The following is a 6,086-nucleotide window of genomic DNA, read 5'->3' on the forward strand; positions in this document are numbered from 1 at the left end:
AAATTATCAATTTCTAGAATGCCAAATCATTATCATTAGATTCATGACGAAATATAATTTTATATGGTATAAATTCAGTATTCTAGTTTTAAAAACGTTTCTATTTTTTTAGAATGGGTTTCTCTATAAATCCTGTCAAAGCTTAAGAAACTTGATTTTTAGAAAACCAACTATATATTAAGGAACTGGGGGATAATAAGCCAGATGAAGCCAGTTATCAACTCTCAAGTTTTTTGCAGTCAGCTATAGCGCGACGTCTAGCACTGGACATCGACCTCGCTTCCACAGCGAATGGCCAGGAAGCTCATCGCGCTCCAATGCTTTCAGCTGAACAAGTGCAATCTACTTGCATCATTCACATTCAGGCACCAAACATTCCAGCAGAAGCAAAAAATAGCTATACAAGACCGCACCAAGCGTGGACCCAAAAGCCCACACTGCCCATATGCCCAGCCAAGCAACAATATCCAAAATTATAACTGAAATCCCATTGAACTTTGTGACACTTAGAACTGCATCATGGATCCAACAGACCACTTACAAGACAACGACCAACACAGAGAAAGCTTCTCCACATAAACTATATGATACAACATGCAACAACGACATACAAAGGCAACACATAAACACGCACATATATTACTAAGTAAATGCAGTAGCAGCTGGCCCACGTACATCAGCTACTCTGTTCATTGCCCTTCAGGGATGAAACTGAAATCCACGACTGAAGCGTCTGATACTGCACATAAGACAGGACGAAATTAACTCTGCTGAGTGAGATATCAGATCAGGTCTGTAATTCAGGCTGCACCACCAGAGTCAAGTCGGCTCTCAGATATAGCACACCATCAATGAAGAGGCTGTCATCAGCAATGAACGTCGACCATGGCATTCCGAAAAGATCACCGCATCCCTGCGACCGATCACCAGTCATGGTGTTCTTATATCCGTACTTGCTCACAAATTTTCCTAACGGCTTTGTCCTTGCAGCAAACTCAATATCTAAACATATTGAGCCTGCCGGCTCATCAAAAATATGTAATGATAGGGCAAAGCTGTACGATGTTGCCTGCTCAACCATTTTACAGTTTGCCAAGAGATAGAATTTGTGCCCTGCGAGATGGAACATTTGCGAGCATATACCTCCTGATGGGAAGAGTCGGGAACACTCATCACGCTTTAGATCCATGTAAACTGTAACCTGTGGGCAGGGTTGATTAAAAGCAATCACTCTCACAAGTTTGAAGTCGTAAGCTCGCTCAGCAAATTGCCAACATGTTGTCCCGTTTGCTGCAAGAGCAGCTTCCATCTGGTTTGGGTATGCTTTGTGTAGAAGTACCTCAGCAATATGCTTAGTTAAGTACTCATGGTCTATATCAACATCTTCACATCTTAGGACCTTCTGCAGTGCATCACAGCTCATATTACTGAAGCGTACCAGTGGAAGTAAGCGATAACTCAAGACCTTGCGTCTTTCCTCCTCCGAATAATAGTATCGCACACGGGCCCACTTGAGCAAGAAGTAATAAACCACATCTTCACATAACACGTGTAGGTCACTGCTCGAAAAGATGGCTTCGATTCCAACAAGAGAGATGTTCATCAGTTCATCTTGGAACCTGAAATGAGATAAATAATGCTATGAGTGACATATAAACAATATAATTAGTGACATCAATGTCAACATTTTCTCCGAAACAAAAAGAAAAAATCATTGCTCCATCAAATAGTGGTCACTTACTTATCAAAATCCTTGTATTTATTGGCAAGGAATCCCTTCGCTGCACGTACTAAACTCTGAACTTCAGCAGCCATTAAAATGGAGCATGGATGGCCTAGGAATAGCAGTGCACATTCTGTGGTCATAGGCCGGCTTATGAGTAACTGAGTGCAGTACCTCATGCAAGCAGGAACCTCAAATTTGTCAGCAGCCATTAAGATGTCGAGCAGAAGAGTGGGCTCAATTGTTGTCAGCTTTCCACTGTACATGAATCTTATAAGCTCCATAAGGGAATTTTCTTCTGTTCCAAGTAGAAGGAAAACAGTAAAGGCACAAGGATTAAGAGAACAGTGCAAAAAAGAAGTAAGAAAAGCTCCACCTTGGATTAACCTTTTCCGATCATGGAAAAGTTATATCTATACTATAATAGAAAACGTATGAGTTGGCGGAATCCAGACGATATCGACCATTCGATACAATCAGATCCAATGGCTCATAAATTAAGTTTCACCTTGCAAAGCACCTCATAATTTCATATTAATTACAAAGATAATTGAGAGAGTTAATTAATCCACGAATTGCCCACATCACTGACTACAGAGACGACACACACTAGTGGATACTCTATATGATAGCCCTATAGTACTGGTTACCTACCGCCATTGCTTCGCAATCCACACTACGAGTTTGAATTATCAAATGAAATTAGTTACCATACAATTAATTATTAACCTCAATAAGGAAAGTTCTTCTGTAATTTTAAGAAAGTGCGAACATGCACTTAGAAACGTGTGTGTGAAGTCTGTGTAACTTTCTTTCAAAAAAAAAGTCTGCGTAACTAGTCCTATAAGTGGTAGAAACACTACAAAACATAATATTTATTTACCACAAATAATCAATGTTTTATATACAAAATATAAACAGTAACACAACCACAATAGAGAATTAGAATAAAAAGTAAGAGGAAGAATGTTACAGTTAAGCTATAATATTACCTGAATCAGCAATCCTAATTCTTGGATGTGACTCATCAGATTCTTTCATCCCATTTGTGAAAAGCTAAGAAACTGAAGCTTATTAGAAACTTGAACTGACTACATAACAAATACATTTCACATGGCTATGAAAATTACCTTTTGAAAGAAAGGACTTCTTGCGGCAAGAATCGCCGAGTTTATATAAAGGGCCTTTACTGCTGAAATTGCTTTGGCTGCCATGGTTGAGGAAGAGTCAATACTCTGTCCTTCATCAGCTGCAAAAAAACAAGATCAATGAGAAACAAGACAACTAGGAAAAAAATGTACAGAGCGACCATTAGATAGATTTTTTCTGTTAAAATGCTTGGAACATTCTGTTCAATGGTGCAGATTCGTTTAGTCAATATTCAGATGTATGATAAAATGGTTAAAATTATCACAGAGATTGAACGGCCATTTACTGCAGCCAGCAAGCATGCCTGTAGTTCACTGAGCAAAGTGATCATAGATGTTATCCTAATGACCCAACAAGAATTTCATATAACTTTATCAGATAATTATTTGTCAATAGCCAAACTTACACAATGCCTTTTGAAAGGTTTCAGAAACTTGACCAAGAATTTCAGAACCGCGATTCCAGAAAGGACAACAAAGTAGTAGAACTTCAGGTTTCAGTTCGAGTAACTTCTTTCCAAAATTTCTGAATTGCATCGTTGAGCACTTCCACTGTCCAGTCGCTAGTATCAATTGCAGTGGATTGATCTTATTTTACGTTTGCAGGGACGAGTATTGAAAAAAAGAAGAAGTTAACAGCACTGCCACATCAAAATGTTGGACGAGATATTTGTTGCATCATTGTCATATGTATGGACACTGGAAGACATTTGTTGTTTTCTCTGAATAACTTTGATGTTGATTTTGTCGAGCCCAAATTTCATTGTCATTTGTGTCATACTTTTCCATGATAAGACCTCGGGTGAAAACTTACAATCTATGCAACATGAATCTGTAATACTTAAACATAAGAGGTTGTCAAGCAGCCTAATTGACATATTACATGCTTGAACAGGCAAGTGCGGCAACATGGCAGTGGAGACTGCAGAGTTCTAAAGTTTTATGTAGTTCTTCCCTCCACATCTCCTCTCCAAATATAAAGGATCATATTACTAACATATGAAATAGAATTATGAAGTCGCGAAATATTTTCTCCAGCGTTCCAAATTCAAATCCATAGTCAAGCACTAACATATATAGTAACAATATGTTCTTCCGTTTCTGGGATACATTCAGAAACATAATATAATTGGCAGATTTGGCATGTGGATAATGTACAATCTCTGGTTCAAAACTAATGTTCATTGGTTAACTACTTTTTCTCTACAAAATTGAGTTCGATTAAATGAGCATGCACCGCTGTCAATATCAGAGACCCTCTCTTATGGGCCAAAGAAAAAAATCGTAGAAGGCCAGTGATCGTGTGCCATTCCTCCCTCCAAGTCATGTCCTCGTTCAAGTTCGCTGACGCAGGCACAGAAAGCCGTTCCCGGGAACAGATTTGTCGCTCGGCCTTAACTCTCATCCACACGCGCACATATTAGCGCATTAATAAACGAACAAGAGATTTGCGGTGTCATTAAAGAGGTGTGTTGCCGTGGTGCTCACGCCTTTGGTTACCGGGGATGTTTCCTCCCGCCCTATATACCGGTCCCAAGGGAGTGACTCTTACATATACACAGCATATATACTAGTCACCCACAGCACATAACTTATGGATTCTCTCTATTACATTGTTTACACCTTATGCTAAACCCTAAAATTAAACCACATTGATAGAGGGTCAGCCTGAAGCCCTGAACCACTTTCAGAAACGAAACTAGGCCAAGCATCACAAATCAAGCGCAATAACCCCACACGCGCACAGATCTACTGTATGTACGAATCGCATCAAACATGCAGGTAATTACAAACGCTAGATCCATCCAGCGGCGATAAGGGGGAAGGAATTAGGGGAGGGGGTGAACGAGACTCTACGCACCTTTCTCCTGGCTGGCGGCGTCGGGGAGAGATTCTCCTCCTCCGTCGTCGCCGGCGACGACCTCTACCTCCAGAACGATGTTCTAGAACGCCTTCGAATTGAAGGCGAACTCGAAATCGGGAACCTCGTCGCAGCGTGAGAACTGCAGGCCCGTCTCCGCTTCCGCAGGTACCGTCGCAGTCTCGCCGCCGGCCATGCGCTCCGCGCGCGACGACAGGAAGGATGCGCGGGAGGACGGCGGAAACCCTAGCTCCCGGAGGGTTCTTCCAGGAGGCGAGAGGGCCGTCGCCGGTCGGATCTAAGAGTAAACAGTTTCAATGACCGCGAACCTCTTTTCGAACATTTTTCAGTTTGTCCTTTTTTTCACTGGAACCTTTTTCTGTCTGTTTTAAGATTTGTTTTGATCGGCTGACCTATCTGCTTTTTTTTTGTTGATGAGTGCTGACGGCTGACTTATCTTTTTTTCTTTTTGACCAATGACCAAAAGGCTGACCTATCTGCTCTCTTTTTTTTAGGGGAACCAACCATGGACACGTGCCTATATATGTGAACTAAGGGCCCAAGGCAGACCGTCAGATTTGTGTTGCAGTCGAGGACCAGTACAAGACGGCGTTCCAACATGAAATCATCTATAAATTCCTTGGGATGTCATTCGGCCTCATCAACGCGCCAACAACCTTCCAAAGCATCTTTAATCAAATCTTCAAGCCAGTATTATGGCGCTATGTATTCGTATTCATCGACGATATCTTAGTACAACCCCATGGAAGAAGCTCACCTGATGCCCTTGCGCGGGGTGTTTGAACTTCTTCAGTAGCACTAGTTACTCCTGAAGAAGAACAAGTGTTCATTGGTCCAACAAGAGCTAGAATACATGGGCCACATTATTGACATCAATGATGTTGCTATAGATGCGAACAAGATCCAAGAAATTGCAGATTGGGCTCAACCCACAACACCCAAGAGCTTGCGAGGCTTCCTGTATTTGTTCTCTGCTTCTTATTGCTCGCATTTTGATCTCCTCTATTTGTGCATCATTCTGAAATCCCTTTGATGGGATTGTTTATTGAATCTAGCCAAAATGATAGATACCTTTGGAAAGTTGCTTAAAGGGAGTTCTTCCACATCTTCTTTCCCGAGAATAATGTCCAAGTCAAGGCTCCCTGTGATCTGCCTGAGGAGGCCGACATGCATGAGGATGCATCGGAACGAGAGCCATCGCATGCACGAGCGTTTCCTCCCTGTTGCAACAGCGCTGTTTCTAGGGTTCGCCGCCACGGGAGACAAGGGTTCCCTGCTGTTGCTGTTGGGCGCGCGAGGAAGGTTCCTGGCCCGTCTGGCGTGTTCACGGCGT

At 41.9% G+C, this 6,086-nt stretch overlaps 1 pseudogene; it reads right to left on the reverse strand.

Moving 5' to 3' along the window:
- Positions 1–478: 478 nt before the first annotated feature.
- Positions 479–5,053, reverse strand: LOC123082797 (BTB/POZ domain-containing protein At2g46260-like; annotated as a pseudogene).
- Between the last annotated feature and the right edge of the window lie 1,033 nt (positions 5,054–6,086).

This window comes from Triticum aestivum, chromosome 4A, assembly GCF_018294505.1.
Source record: "Triticum aestivum cultivar Chinese Spring chromosome 4A, IWGSC CS RefSeq v2.1, whole genome shotgun sequence".
NCBI classification, from domain to species: Eukaryota; Viridiplantae; Streptophyta; class Magnoliopsida; order Poales; family Poaceae; genus Triticum; species Triticum aestivum.